This window comes from Hemitrygon akajei, chromosome 9 (assembly GCF_048418815.1).
Source record: "Hemitrygon akajei chromosome 9, sHemAka1.3, whole genome shotgun sequence".
Lineage (NCBI taxonomy): Eukaryota > Metazoa > Chordata > Chondrichthyes > Myliobatiformes > Dasyatidae > Hemitrygon > Hemitrygon akajei.
The window spans coordinates 47,738,429-47,752,224 of record NC_133132.1 but is presented as its reverse complement, the minus strand read 5'-3'; the positions used below and the strand labels follow the sequence as shown (position 1 = coordinate 47,752,224).

Sequence of the window (13,796 nt, the reverse complement as noted above, 5' to 3'; positions counted from 1 at the left end):
GAGAGAGAGAGAGAGAGAGAGAAAGTAAGGGCACCTCCTAGTGGGGACAGTTTCTGAGAGCAGCAAAAGCCTACGGCACCTGGTATTCCCAGGCGGTCTCCCATCCAAGTACTAACCAGGCCTGAGCCTGCTTAGCTTCCGAGATCAGACGAGATCGGGCGTTTTCAGGCTAGTATGGCCGTAGGCAGCAGCACACTGCTCCTCACACTACTTCACCCGCATGCCTGCACTCTCAACTTCTCAGCCGCTTCTCCTCTCTTCTCTTCTCCACTTCTCTGACTTCGCCTCTTACCTTCCCTTTACAGCCCATTCACTCACACCCTACACCCCTCTTCCCTCCCCTTTTCACCTCTCCTCCTTCACCTGCCCTCCTCTCCTCACAATTCAACCACACTGTCTTTTCCTTGCCCACCTGCACGCGAGACACGCCTTTGCAGACCTCCTGCATCTTCAAGGACGTTCTGTCGCTTGAACACGGATTCAGTGCGACCTCCGAAGTTGCACAGTTCATCGCCTCGTGGCAGAAGACTGGGAATGCTGGTTTCGTGGCCCTGCGTCTGTACGAGCTTCCATCTCATCGAAAGCTAGCAAATATTGAAAGGCCGACATAGGATGGATGCGGTGAGCGATCGGGTGTTTCCAATCGAGGTGCTGTCTAGCAGCAGAGGCCGCAGCCGGAACACATGTTGAGGAGTAGTTCGTTGAGCAGAGGCTGGTGCTTGTGGGACCATTCATTGGACGCCAATGTCACTGGGTATGTGATTAGTGCTTGATCAGCAATGAGACAGTGGGATAATTCATCGGCCCAATTCTCATGGGCCTGATTCATTCAGTTCCCACGTCTCATGCTCCTGCAGACTGCGATAATGACGGCTGGCTTCGGACTAGTGGCACCAAGTGCCTGCTTGTCTGCTTGAGCACTCTCTCAGCCCTGTCCTATATTGGACAGCCAGTGGCTGGGCGAAAGGATAGTGCAGGCAGAGGCAGAGGCATGCTCAGACTGCCGCCCGGCTAAAGGAAAGGCGTGGCTTGGACAGTATGGGGATCGAACCCACGACCTTGGCGTTATTAGCACCACGCTCTGACCAACTGAGCTAACCGTCCTCACCTGGGTGGGTGCGTGTGCCCACTGCCAGTCCAAGGGTCTGCAGAGACACGGGCTGCTCAGTCTCAGTCATCACAGCCTTTTGACAGCGGCTTGTGCCACACTGGGCCAGGCGGCTTGGCGGCAGCAAGCAACTGCGGCCATTGATGATGGCTGCTCAGATGGCAAAGGCTGAGCCCAAGCTGAGAATGGGCGCTTTGCGCAAGCCATCTTGTGCCCTTGCCACTTGCTGCCTGCCTGCCTGCCTGCCGGCTTGCTTGGCTGGACGAGAGTGAGAGGCGGCAGTAGGAGAGTTGTGAAGCGCGGCTGTAAGGAGGAGTCAGTGAAGGATGCCAGTATGTAAGTGTAGTAGGCTGCTGAGGAAAAGCAGATTCTTGTGCCCTGACAGCAGGAGCAGGGTGCCTGAGTTTGTGAGCTGAGTGGCCAACGGAGTACGGAGATTGTACTGTATGTGTGTGAGTGTGAGAGAGAGTGAGCAAAAGAGAGAGCAGCTCCTAGTGGGGACAGTTGGTGAGAGCAGCAAAAGCCTACGGCACCTGGTATTCCCAGGCGGTCTCCCATCCAAGTACTAACCAGGCCTGAGCCTGCTTAGCTTCCGAGATCAGACGGGATCGGGCGTTTTCAGGCTAGTATGGCCGTAGGCAGCAGAACACTGCTCCACACACTACTTCACCCGCATGCCTGCACTCTCAACTTCCCAACCGCTGCTCCTCTCTTCTCTTCTCCATTTCTCTGCCTTCGCCTCTTACCTTCCCTTTACAGCCCATTCACTCACACCCTACGCCCCTCTTCCCTCCCCTTTTCACCTCTCCTCCCTCACCTGCTCTCCTCTCCTCACAATTCACTCTGCTCCACCGCACTGCACTGCTTGCTGCTCACAATAGCCACCACCTCACCATCAGCCCTCTTACCCCTCGCGTCCCCTCTACCCCCACACACCTCTCTCACTGCTCAGGCCGCCACTGCATTCGCCCATCACTCTTCCCCTTTTTTCCCCTTTACTCTACTTTCTGCCTACTACTGCACACGCCGCAGCCGCTCCAGTCTACCTCATTAAGACCACCTTACCCTCGCCATGCTGACGCCCTCTTCAACCACACTGCCTTTTCCTTCTCGATCAGCTTCAAACAAAGAGAGAGGGATTATTCTTCGGCCCATTTAAGATGTGTGTTATGGTCGTATTCAATCAGTTCCCACGTCTCATGCTGATGCAGGCAGGAGCGCTTTGCGCAAGCCAGCTTGTGCCCTTGCCACTTGCTGCCTGCCTGCCTGCCTGCCTGCCTGCCTGCCTGCCTGCCTGCCTGCCGGCTTGCTTGGCTGGACGAGAGTGAGAGGCGGCAGTAGGAGAGTTGTGAAGCGCGGCTGTAAGGAGGAGTCAGTGAAGGATGCCAGTATGTAAGTGTAGTAGGCTGCTGAGGAAAAGCAGATACTTGTGCCCCAACAGCAGGAGCAGGGTGCCTGAGTTTCTGAGCTGTGTGGCCAACCGAGTGCGGAGACTGTACTGTGTGTGTGTGTGTGAGAGAGAGAGAGAGAGGGAGGGAGGGAGGGAGGGAGGGAGGGAGAGAGAGAGAGAGAGAGAGAGAGAGAGAGAGAGAGAGAGAGAGAAAGTAAGGGCACCTCCTAGTGGGGACAGTTTCTGAGAGCAGCAAAAGCCTACGGCACCTGGTATTCCCAGGCGGTCTCCCATCCAAGTACTAACCAGGCCTGAGCCTGCTTAGCTTCCGAGATCAGACGAGATCGGGCGTTTTCAGGCTAGTATGGCCGTAGGCAGCAGCACACTGCTCCTCACACTACTTCACCCGCATGCCTGCACTCTCAACTTCTCAGCCGCTTCTCCTCTCTTCTCTTCTCCACTTCTCTGACTTCGCCTCTTACCTTCCCTTTACAGCCCATTCACTCACACCCTACACCCCTCTTCCCTCCCCTTTTCACCTCTCCTCCTTCACCTGCCCTCCTCTCCTCACAATTCAACCACACTGTCTTTTCCTTGCCCACCTGCACGCGAGACACGCCTTTGCAGACCTCCTGCATCTTCAAGGACGTTCTGTCGCTTGAACACGGATTCAGTGCGACCTCCGAAGTTGCACAGTTCATCGCCTCGTGGCAGAAGACTGGGAATGCTGGTTTCGTGGCCCTGCGTCTGTACGAGCTTCCATCTCATCGAAAGCTAGCAAATATTGAAAGGCCGACATAGGATGGATGCGGTGAGCGATCGGGTGTTTCCAATCGAGGTGCTGTCTAGCAGCAGAGGCCGCAGCCGGAACACATGTTGAGGAGTAGTTCGTTGAGCAGAGGCTGGTGCTTGTGGGACCATTCATTGGACGCCAATGTCACTGGGTATGTGATTAGTGCTTGATCAGCAATGAGACAGTGGGATAATTCATCGGCCCAATTCTCATGGGCCTGATTCATTCAGTTCCCACGTCTCATGCTCCTGCAGACTGCGATAATGACGGCTGGCTTCGGACTAGTGGCACCAAGTGCCTGCTTGTCTGCTTGAGCACTCTCTCAGCCCTGTCCTATATTGGACAGCCAGTGGCTGGGCGAAAGGATAGTGCAGGCAGAGGCAGAGGCATGCTCAGACTGCCGCCCGGCTGAAGGAAAGGCGTGGCTTGGACAGTATGGGGATCGAACCCACGACCTTGGCGTTATTAGCACCACGCTCTGACCAACTGAGCTAACCGTCCTCACCTGGGTGGGTGCGTGTGCCCACTGCCAGTCCAAGGGTCTGCAGAGACACGGGCTGCTCAGTCTCAGTCATCACAGCCTTTTGACAGCGGCTTGTGCCACACTGGGCCAGGCGGCTTGGCGGCAGCAAGCAACTGCGGCCATTGATGATGGCTGCTCAGATGGCAAAGGCTGAGCCCAAGCTGAGAATGGGCGCTTTGCGCAAGCCATCTTGTGCCCTTGCCACTTGCTGCCTGCCTGCCTGCCTGCCTGCCTGCCTGCCGGCTTGCTTGGCTGGACGAGAGTGAGAGGCGGCAGTAGGAGAGTTGTGAAGCGCGGCTGTAAGTAGGAGTCAGTGAAGGATGACAGTATGTAAGTGTAGTAGGCTGCTGAGGAAAAGCAGATTCTTGTGCCCTGACAGCAGGAGCAGGGTGCCTGAGTTTGTGAGCTGAGTGGCCAACGGAGTACGGAGATTGTACTGTATGTGTGTGAGTGTGAGAGAGAGTGAGCAAAAGAGAGAGCAGCTCCTAGTGGGGACAGTTGGTGAGAGCAGCAAAAGCCTACGGCACCTGGTATTCCCAGGCGGTCTCCCATCCAAGTACTAACCAGGCCTGAGCCTGCTTAGCTTCCGAGATCAGACGGGATCGGGCGTTTTCAGGCTAGTATGGCCGTAGGCAGCAGAACACTGCTCCACACACTACTTCACCCGCATGCCTGCACTCTCAACTTCCCAACCGCTGCTCCTCTCTTCTCTTCTCCATTTCTCTGCCTTCGCCTCTTACCTTCCCTTTACAGCCCATTCACTCACACCCTACGCCCCTCTTCCCTCCCCTTTTCACCTCTCCTCCCTCACCTGCTCTCCTCTCCTCACAATTCACTCTGCTCCACCGCACTGCACTGCTTGCTGCTCACAATAGCCACCACCTCACCATCAGCCCTCTTACCCCTCGCGTCCCCTCTACCCCCACACACCTCTCTCACTGCTCAGGCCGCCACTGCATTCGCCCATCACTCTTCCCCTTTTTTCCCCTTTACTCTACTTTCTGCCTACTACTGCACACGCCGCAGCCGCTCCAGTCTACCTCATTAAGACCACCTTACCCTCGCCATGCTGACGCCCTCTTCAACCACACTGCCTTTTCCTTCTCGATCAGCTTCAAACAAAGAGAGAGGGATTATTCTTCGGCCCATTTAAGATGTGTGTTATGGTCGTATTCAATCAGTTCCCACGTCTCATGCTGATGCAGGCAGGAGCGCTTTGCGCAAGCCAGCTTGTGCCCTTGCCACTTGCTGCCTGCCTGCCTGCCTGCCTGCCTGCCTGCCTGCCTGCCGGCTTGCTTGGCTGGACGAGAGTGAGAGGCGGCAGTAGGAGAGTTGTGAAGCGCGGCTGTAAGGAGGAGTCAGTGAAGGATGCCAGTATGTAAGTGTAGTAGGCTGCTGAGGAAAAGCAGATACTTGTGCCCCAACAGCAGGAGCAGGGTGCCTGAGTTTCTGAGCTGTGTGGCCAACCGAGTGCGGAGACTGTACTGTGTGTGTGTGTGTGTGTGTGTGAGAGAGAGAGAGAGAGAGGGAGAGGGAGGGAGGGAGGGAGGGAGGGAGGGAGGGAGAGAGAGAGAGAGAGAGAGAGAGAGAGAGAGAGAGAGAGAGAGAGAGAGAGAGAGAGAGAGAGAGAGAGAGAGAGAGAGAGAGAAAGTAAGGGCACCTCCTAGTGGGGACAGTTTCTGAGAGCAGCAAAAGCCTACGGCACCTGGTATTCCCAGGCGGTCTCCCATCCAAGTACTAACCAGGCCTGAGCCTGCTTAGCTTCCGAGATCAGACGAGATCGGGCGTTTTCAGGCTAGTATGGCCGTAGGCAGCAGCACACTGCTCCTCACACTACTTCACCCGCATGCCTGCACTCTCAACTTCTCAGCCGCTTCTCCTCTCTTCTCTTCTCCACTTCTCTGACTTCGCCTCTTACCTTCCCTTTACAGCCCATTCACTCACACCCTACACCCCTCTTCCCTCCCCTTTTCACCTCTCCTCCTTCACCTGCCCTCCTCTCCTCACAATTCAACCACACTGTCTTTTCCTTGCCCACCTGCACGCGAGACACGCCTTTGCAGACCTCCTGCATCTTCAAGGACGTTCTGTCGCTTGAACACGGATTCAGTGCGACCTCCGAAGTTGCACAGTTCATCGCCTCGTGGCAGAAGACTGGGAATGCTGGTTTCGTGGCCCTGCGTCTGTACGAGCTTCCATCTCATCGAAAGCTAGCAAATATTGAAAGGCCGACATAGGATGGATGCGGTGAGCGATCGGGTGTTTCCAATCGAGGTGCTGTCTAGCAGCAGAGGCCGCAGCCGGAACACATGTTGAGGAGTAGTTCGTTGAGCAGAGGCTGGTGCTTGTGGGACCATTCATTGGACGCCAATGTCACTGGGTATGTGATTAGTGCTTGATCAGCAATGAGACAGTGGGATAATTCATCGGCCCAATTCTCATGGGCCTGATTCATTCAGTTCCCACGTCTCATGCTCCTGCAGACTGCGATAATGACGGCTGGCTTCGGACTAGTGGCACCAAGTGCCTGCTTGTCTGCTTGAGCACTCTCTCAGCCCTGTCCTATATTGGACAGCCAGTGGCTGGGCGAAAGGATAGTGCAGGCAGAGGCAGAGGCATGCTCAGACTGCCGCCCGGCTGAAGGAAAGGCGTGGCTTGGACAGTATGGGGATCGAACCCACGACCTTGGCGTTATTAGCACCACGCTCTGACCAACTGAGCTAACCGTCCTCACCTGGGTGGGTGCGTGTGCCCACTGCCAGTCCAAGGGTCTGCAGAGACACGGGCTGCTCAGTCTCAGTCATCACAGCCTTTTGACAGCGGCTTGTGCCACACTGGGCCAGGCGGCTTGGCGGCAGCAAGCAACTGCGGCCATTGATGATGGCTGCTCAGATGGCAAAGGCTGAGCCCAAGCTGAGAATGGGCGCTTTGCGCAAGCCATCTTGTGCCCTTGCCACTTGCTGCCTGCCTGCCTGCCTGCCTGCCTGCCTGCCGGCTTGCTTGGCTGGACGAGAGTGAGAGGCGGCAGTAGGAGAGTTGTGAAGCGCGGCTGTAAGGAGGAGTCAGTGAAGGATGCCAGTATGTAAGTGTAGTAGGCTGCTGAGGAAAAGCAGATTCTTGTGCCCTGACAGCAGGAGCAGGGTGCCTGAGTTTGTGAGCTGAGTGGCCAACGGAGTACGGAGATTGTACTGTATGTGTGTGAGTGTGAGAGAGAGTGAGCAAAAGAGAGAGCAGCTCCTAGTGGGGACAGTTGGTGAGAGCAGCAAAAGCCTACGGCACCTGGTATTCCCAGGCGGTCTCCCATCCAAGTACTAACCAGGCCTGAGCCTGCTTAGCTTCCGAGATCAGACGGGATCGGGCGTTTTCAGGCTAGTATGGCCGTAGGCAGCAGAACACTGCTCCACACACTACTTCACCCGCATGCCTGCACTCTCAACTTCCCAACCGCTGCTCCTCTCTTCTCTTCTCCATTTCTCTGCCTTCGCCTCTTACCTTCCCTTTACAGCCCATTCACTCACACCCTACGCCCCTCTTCCCTCCCCTTTTCACCTCTCCTCCCTCACCTGCTCTCCTCTCCTCACAATTCACTCTGCTCCACCGCACTGCACTGCTTGCTGCTCACAATAGCCACCACCTCACCATCAGCCCTCTTACCCCTCGCGTCCCCTCTACCCCCACACACCTCTCTCACTGCTCAGGCCGCCACTGCATTCGCCCATCACTCTTCCCCTTTTTTCCCCTTTACTCTACTTTCTGCCTACTACTGCACACGCCGCAGCCGCTCCAGTCTACCTCATTAAGACCACCTTACCCTCGCCATGCTGACGCCCTCTTCAACCACACTGCCTTTTCCTTCTCGATCAGCTTCAAACAAAGAGAGAGGGATTATTCTTCGGCCCATTAAGATGTGTGTTATGGTCGTATTCAATCAGTTCCCACGTCTCATGCTGATGCAGGCAGGAGCGCTTTGCGCAAGCCAGCTTGTGCCCTTGCCACTTGCTGCCTGCCTGCCTGCCTGCCTGCCTGCCTGCCTGCCGGCTTGCTTGGCTGGACGAGAGTGAGAGGCGGCAGTAGGAGAGTTGTGAAGCGCGGCTGTAAGGAGGAGTCAGTGAAGGATGCCAGTATGTAAGTGTAGTAGGCTGCTGAGGAAAAGCAGATACTTGTGCCCCAACAGCAGGAGCAGGGTGCCTGAGTTTCTGAGCTGTGTGGCCAACCGAGTGCGGAGACTGTACTGTGTGTGTGTGTGTGTGTGTGTGAGAGAGAGAGGGAGGGAGGGAGGGAGGGAGGGAGAGATAGAGAGAGAGAGAGAGAGAGAGAGAGAGAGAGAGAGAGAGAGAGAGAGAGAGAGAGAGAGAGAGAGAGAGAGAGAGAGAGAGAGAGAGAGAGAGAGAAAGTAAGGGCACCTCCTAGTGGGGACAGTTTCTGAGAGCAGCAAAAGCCTACGGCACCTGGTATTCCCAGGCGGTCTCCCATCCAAGTACTAACCAGGCCTGAGCCTGCTTAGCTTCCGAGATCAGACGAGATCGGGCGTTTTCAGGCTAGTATGGCCGTAGGCAGCAGCACACTGCTCCTCACACTACTTCACCCGCATGCCTGCACTCTCAACTTCTCAGCCGCTTCTCCTCTCTTCTCTTCTCCACTTCTCTGACTTCGCCTCTTACCTTCCCTTTACAGCCCATTCACTCACACCCTACACCCCTCTTCCCTCCCCTTTTCACCTCTCCTCCTTCACCTGCCCTCCTCTCCTCACAATTCAACCACACTGTCTTTTCCTTGCCCACCTGCACGCGAGACACGCCTTTGCAGACCTCCTGCATCTTCAAGGACGTTCTGTCGCTTGAACACGGATTCAGTGCGACCTCCGAAGTTGCACAGTTCATCGCCTCGTGGCAGAAGACTGGGAATGCTGGTTTCGTGGCCCTGCGTCTGTACGAGCTTCCATCTCATCGAAAGCTAGCAAATATTGAAAGGCCGACATAGGATGGATGCGGTGAGCGATCGGGTGTTTCCAATCGAGGTGCTGTCTAGCAGCAGAGGCCGCAGCCGGAACACATGTTGAGGAGTAGTTCGTTGAGCAGAGGCTGGTGCTTGTGGGACCATTCATTGGACGCCAATGTCACTGGGTATGTGATTAGTGCTTGATCAGCAATGAGACAGTGGGATAATTCATCGGCCCAATTCTCATGGGCCTGATTCATTCAGTTCCCACGTCTCATGCTCCTGCAGACTGCGATAATGACGGCTGGCTTCGGACTAGTGGCACCAAGTGCCTGCTTGTCTGCTTGAGCACTCTCTCAGCCCTGTCCTATATTGGACAGCCAGTGGCTGGGCGAAAGGATAGTGCAGGCAGAGGCAGAGGCATGCTCAGACTGCCGCCCGGCTAAAGGAAAGGCGTGGCTTGGACAGTATGGGGATGGAACCCACGACCTTGGCGTTATTAGCACCACGCTCTGACCAACTGAGCTAACCGTCCTCACCTGGGTGGGTGCGTGTGCCCACTGCCAGTCCAAGGGTCTGCAGAGACACGGGCTGCTCAGTCTCAGTCATCACAGCCTTTTGACAGCGGCTTGTGCCACACTGGGCCAGGCGGCTTGGCGGCAGCAAGCAACTGCGGCCATTGATGATGGCTGCTCAGATGGCAAAGGCTGAGCCCAAGCTGAGAATGGGCGCTTTGCGCAAGCCATCTTGTGCCCTTGCCACTTGCTGCCTGCCTGCCTGCCTGCCGGCTTGCTTGGCTGGACGAGAGTGAGAGGCGGCAGTAGGAGAGTTGTGAAGCGCGGCTGTAAGGAGGAGTCAGTGAAGGATGCCAGTATGTAAGTGTAGTAGGCTGCTGAGGAAAAGCAGATTCTTGTGCCCTGACAGCAGGAGCAGGGTGCCTGAGTTTGTGAGCTGAGTGGCCAACGGAGTACGGAGATTGTACTGTATGTGTGTGAGTGTGAGAGAGAGTGAGCAAAAGAGAGAGCAGCTCCTAGTGGGGACAGTTGGTGAGAGCAGCAAAAGCCTACGGCACCTGGTATTCCCAGGCGGTCTCCCATCCAAGTACTAACCAGGCCTGAGCCTGCTTAGCTTCCGAGATCAGACGGGATCGGGCGTTTTCAGGCTAGTATGGCCGTAGGCAGCAGAACACTGCTCCACACACTACTTCACCCGCATGCCTGCACTCTCAACTTCCCAACCGCTGCTCCTCTCTTCTCTTCTCCATTTCTCTGCCTTCGCCTCTTACCTTCCCTTTACAGCCCATTCACTCACACCCTACGCCCCTCTTCCCTCCCCTTTTCACCTCTCCTCCCTCACCTGCTCTCCTCTCCTCACAATTCACTCTGCTCCACCGCACTGCACTGCTTGCTGCTCACAATAGCCACCACCTCACCATCAGCCCTCTTACCCCTCGCGTCCCCTCTACCCCCACACACCTCTCTCACTGCTCAGGCCGCCACTGCATTCGCCCATCACTCTTCCCCTTTTTTCCCCTTTACTCTACTTTCTGCCTACTACTGCACACGCCGCAGCCGCTCCAGTCTACCTCATTAAGACCACCTTACCCTCGCCATGCTGACGCCCTCTTCAACCACACTGCCTTTTCCTTCTCGATCAGCTTCAAACAAAGAGAGAGGGATTATTCTTCGGCCCATTTAAGATGTGTGTTATGGTCGTATTCAATCAGTTCCCACGTCTCATGCTGATGCAGGCAGGAGCGCTTTGCGCAAGACAGCTTGTGCCCTTGCCACTTGCTGCCTGCCTGCCTGCCTGCCTGCCTGCCTGCCTGCCTGCCTGCCTGCCGGCTTGCTTGGCTGGACGAGAGTGAGAGGCGGCAGTAGGAGAGTTGTGAAGCGCGGCTGTAAGGAGGAGTCAGTGAAGGATGCCAGTATGTAAGTGTAGTAGGCTGCTGAGGAAAAGCAGATACTTGTGCCCCAACAGCAGGAGCAGGGTGCCTGAGTTTCTGAGCTGTGTGGCCAACCGAGTGCGGAGACTGTACTGTGTGTGTGTGTGTGTGTGTGAGAGAGAGAGAGAGAGAGGGAGAGGGAGGGAGGGAGGGAGAGAGAGAGAGAGAGAGAGAGAGAGAGAGAGAGAGAGAGAGAGAGAGAGAGAGAGAGAGAGAGAGAGAAAGTAAGGGCACCTCCTAGTGGGGACAGTTTCTGAGAGCAGCAAAAGCCTACGGCACCTGGTATTCCCAGGCGGTCTCCCATCCAAGTACTAACCAGGCCTGAGCCTGCTTAGCTTCCGAGATCAGACGAGATCGGGCGTTTTCAGGCTAGTATGGCCGTAGGCAGCAGCACACTGCTCCTCACACTACTTCACCCGCATGCCTGCACTCTCAACTTCTCAGCCGCTTCTCCTCTCTTCTCTTCTCCACTTCTCTGACTTCGCCTCTTACCTTCCCTTTACAGCCCATTCACTCACACCCTACACCCCTCTTCCCTCCCCTTTTCACCTCTCCTCCTTCACCTGCCCTCCTCTCCTCACAATTCAACCACACTGTCTTTTCCTTGCCCACCTGCACGCGAGACACGCCTTTGCAGACCTCCTGCATCTTCAAGGACGTTCTGTCGCTTGAACACGGATTCAGTGCGACCTCCGAAGTTGCACAGTTCATCGCCTCGTGGCAGAAGACTGGGAATGCTGGTTTCGTGGCCCTGCGTCTGTACGAGCTTCCATCTCATCGAAAGCTAGCAAATATTGAAAGGCCGACATAGGATGGATGCGGGTGAGCGATCGGGTGTTTCCAATCGAGGTGCTGTCTAGCAGCAGAGGCCGCAGCCGGAACACATGTTGAGGAGTAGTTCGTTGAGCAGAGGCTGGTGCTTGTGGGACCATTCATTGGACGCCAATGTCACTGGGTATGTGATTAGTGCTTGATCAGCAATGAGACAGTGGGATAATTCATCGGCCCAATTCTCATGGGCCTGATTCATTCAGTTCCCACGTCTCATGCTCCTGCAGACTGCGATAATGACGGCTGGCTTCGGACTAGTGGCACCAAGTGCCTGCTTGTCTGCTTGAGCACTCTCTCAGCCCTGTCCTATATTGGACAGCCAGTGGCTGGGCGAAAGGATAGTGCAGGCAGAGGCAGAGGCATGCTCAGACTGCCGCCCGGCTAAAGGAAAGGCGTGGCTTGGACAGTATGGGGATGGAACCCACGACCTTGGCGTTATTAGCACCACGCTCTGACCAACTGAGCTAACCGTCCTCACCTGGGTGGGTGCGTGTGCCCACTGCCAGTCCAAGGGTCTGCAGAGACACGGGCTGCTCAGTCTCAGTCATCACAGCCTTTTGACAGCGGCTTGTGCCACACTGGGCCAGGCGGCTTGGCGGCAGCAAGCAACTGCGGCCATTGATGATGGCTGCTCAGATGGCAAAGGCTGAGCCCAAGCTGAGAATGGGCGCTTTGCGCAAGCCATCTTGTGCCCTTGCCACTTGCTGCCTGCCTGCCTGCCTGCCGGCTTGCTTGGCTGGACGAGAGTGAGAGGCGGCAGTAGGAGAGTTGTGAAGCGCGGCTGTAAGGAGGAGTCAGTGAAGGATGCCAGTATGTAAGTGTAGTAGGCTGCTGAGGAAAAGCAGATACTTGTGCCCCAACAGCAGGAGCAGGGTGCCTGAGTTTCTGAGCTGTGTGGCCAACCGAGTGCGGAGACTGTACTGTGTGTGTGTGTGTGTGTGTGAGAGAGAGAGAGAGAGAGGGAGAGGGAGGGAGGGAGGGAGAGAGAGAGAGAGAGAGATGAGAGAGAGAGAGAGAGAGAGAGAGAGAGAGAGAGAGAGAGAGAGAGAGAGAAAGTAAGGGCACCTCCTAGTGGGGACAGTTTCTGAGAGCAGCAAAAGCCTACGGCACCTGGTATTCCCAGGCGGTCTCCCATCCAAGTACTAACCAGGCCTGAGCCTGCTTAGCTTCCGAGATCAGACGAGATCGGGCGTTTTCAGGCTAGTATGGCCGTAGGCAGCAGCACACTGCTCCTCACACTACTTCACCCGCATGCCTGCACTCTCAACTTCTCAGCCGCTTCTCCTCTCTTCTCTTCTCCACTTCTCTGACTTCGCCTCTTACCTTCCCTTTACAGCCCATTCACTCACACCCTACACCCCTCTTCCCTCCCCTTTTCACCTCTCCTCCTTCACCTGCCCTCCTCTCCTCACAATTCAACCACACTGTCTTTTCCTTGCCCACCTGCACGCGAGACACGCCTTTGCAGACCTCCTGCATCTTCAAGGACGTTCTGTCGCTTGAACACGGATTCAGTGCGACCTCCGAAGTTGCACAGTTCATCGCCTCGTGGCAGAAGACTGGGAATGCTGGTTTCGTGGCCCTGCGTCTGTACGAGCTTCCATCTCATCGAAAGCTAGCAAATATTGAAAGGCCGACATAGGATGGATGCGGTGAGCGATCGGGTGTTTCCAATCGAGGTGCTGTCTAGCAGCAGAGGCCGCAGCCGGAACACATGTTGAGGAGTAGTTCGTTGAGCAGAGGCTGGTGCTTGTGGGACCATTCATTGGACGCCAATGTCACTGGGTATGTGATTAGTGCTTGATCAGCAATGAGACAGTGGGATAATTCATCGGCCCAATTCTCATGGGCCTGATTCATTCAGTTCCCACGTCTCATGCTCCTGCAGACTGCGATAATGACGGCTGGCTTCGGACTAGTGGCACCAAGTGCCTGCTTGTCTGCTTGAGCACTCTCTCAGCCCTGTCCTATATTGGACAGCCAGTGGCTGGGCGAAAGGATAGTGCAGGCAGAGGCAGAGGCATGCTCAGACTGCCGCCCGGCTAAAGGAAAGGCGTGGCTTGGACAGTATGGGGATCGAACCCACGACCTTGGCGTTATTAGCACCACGCTCTGACCAACTGAGCTAACCGTCCTCACCTGGGTGGGTGCGTGTGCCCACTGCCAGTCCAAGGGTCTGCAGAGACACGGGCTGCTCAGTCTCAGTCATCACAGCCTTTTGACAGCGGCTTGTGCCACACTGGGCCAGGCGGCTTGGCGGCAGCAAGC

At 55.9% G+C, this 13,796-nt stretch overlaps 16 non-coding genes across 16 annotated transcripts; all 16 read right to left on the bottom strand.

The window, feature by feature from the left end:
* Nucleotides 1-67: 67 nt before the first annotated feature.
* Nucleotides 68-186, bottom strand: LOC140733881 (5S ribosomal RNA). The gene has a single exon (XR_012100435.1). It is a non-coding gene; the product is annotated as a 5S ribosomal RNA (ribosomal RNA).
* An 844-nt stretch (nucleotides 187-1,030) lies between these two features.
* On the bottom strand, nucleotides 1,031-1,104 carry trnai-aau (transfer RNA isoleucine (anticodon AAU)). Its single transcript has one exon. It is a non-coding gene; the product is annotated as a tRNA-Ile (tRNA).
* Nucleotides 1,105-1,629: 525 nt separating this feature from the next.
* LOC140733819 (5S ribosomal RNA) lies at nucleotides 1,630-1,748 on the bottom strand. Its single transcript, XR_012100378.1, has one exon. It is a non-coding gene; the product is annotated as a 5S ribosomal RNA (ribosomal RNA).
* Nucleotides 1,749-2,755: 1,007 nt separating this feature from the next.
* On the bottom strand, nucleotides 2,756-2,874 carry LOC140733880 (5S ribosomal RNA). The gene has a single exon (XR_012100434.1). It is a non-coding gene; the product is annotated as a 5S ribosomal RNA (ribosomal RNA).
* An 844-nt stretch (nucleotides 2,875-3,718) lies between these two features.
* Nucleotides 3,719-3,792, bottom strand: trnai-aau (transfer RNA isoleucine (anticodon AAU)). Its single transcript has one exon. It is a non-coding gene; the product is annotated as a tRNA-Ile (tRNA).
* Nucleotides 3,793-4,329: 537 nt separating this feature from the next.
* On the bottom strand, nucleotides 4,330-4,448 carry LOC140733810 (5S ribosomal RNA). Its single transcript, XR_012100369.1, has one exon. It is a non-coding gene; the product is annotated as a 5S ribosomal RNA (ribosomal RNA).
* Nucleotides 4,449-5,507: 1,059 nt separating this feature from the next.
* Nucleotides 5,508-5,626, bottom strand: LOC140733879 (5S ribosomal RNA). The gene has a single exon (XR_012100433.1). It is a non-coding gene; the product is annotated as a 5S ribosomal RNA (ribosomal RNA).
* Nucleotides 5,627-6,470: 844 nt separating this feature from the next.
* trnai-aau (transfer RNA isoleucine (anticodon AAU)) lies at nucleotides 6,471-6,544 on the bottom strand. The gene has a single exon. It is a non-coding gene; the product is annotated as a tRNA-Ile (tRNA).
* Nucleotides 6,545-7,081: 537 nt separating this feature from the next.
* Nucleotides 7,082-7,200, bottom strand: LOC140733799 (5S ribosomal RNA). Its single transcript, XR_012100359.1, has one exon. It is a non-coding gene; the product is annotated as a 5S ribosomal RNA (ribosomal RNA).
* A 1,050-nt stretch (nucleotides 7,201-8,250) lies between these two features.
* LOC140733878 (5S ribosomal RNA) lies at nucleotides 8,251-8,369 on the bottom strand. The gene has a single exon (XR_012100432.1). It is a non-coding gene; the product is annotated as a 5S ribosomal RNA (ribosomal RNA).
* Nucleotides 8,370-9,213: 844 nt separating this feature from the next.
* Nucleotides 9,214-9,287, bottom strand: trnai-aau (transfer RNA isoleucine (anticodon AAU)). The gene has a single exon. It is a non-coding gene; the product is annotated as a tRNA-Ile (tRNA).
* Nucleotides 9,288-9,812: 525 nt separating this feature from the next.
* LOC140733887 (5S ribosomal RNA) lies at nucleotides 9,813-9,931 on the bottom strand. Its single transcript, XR_012100441.1, has one exon. It is a non-coding gene; the product is annotated as a 5S ribosomal RNA (ribosomal RNA).
* Nucleotides 9,932-10,964: 1,033 nt separating this feature from the next.
* On the bottom strand, nucleotides 10,965-11,083 carry LOC140733877 (5S ribosomal RNA). Its single transcript, XR_012100431.1, has one exon. It is a non-coding gene; the product is annotated as a 5S ribosomal RNA (ribosomal RNA).
* Nucleotides 11,084-11,928: 845 nt separating this feature from the next.
* Nucleotides 11,929-12,002, bottom strand: trnai-aau (transfer RNA isoleucine (anticodon AAU)). Its single transcript has one exon. It is a non-coding gene; the product is annotated as a tRNA-Ile (tRNA).
* Nucleotides 12,003-12,626: 624 nt separating this feature from the next.
* LOC140733875 (5S ribosomal RNA) lies at nucleotides 12,627-12,745 on the bottom strand. The gene has a single exon (XR_012100429.1). It is a non-coding gene; the product is annotated as a 5S ribosomal RNA (ribosomal RNA).
* Nucleotides 12,746-13,589: 844 nt separating this feature from the next.
* On the bottom strand, nucleotides 13,590-13,663 carry trnai-aau (transfer RNA isoleucine (anticodon AAU)). Its single transcript has one exon. It is a non-coding gene; the product is annotated as a tRNA-Ile (tRNA).
* Nucleotides 13,664-13,796: the final 133 nt, after the last annotated feature.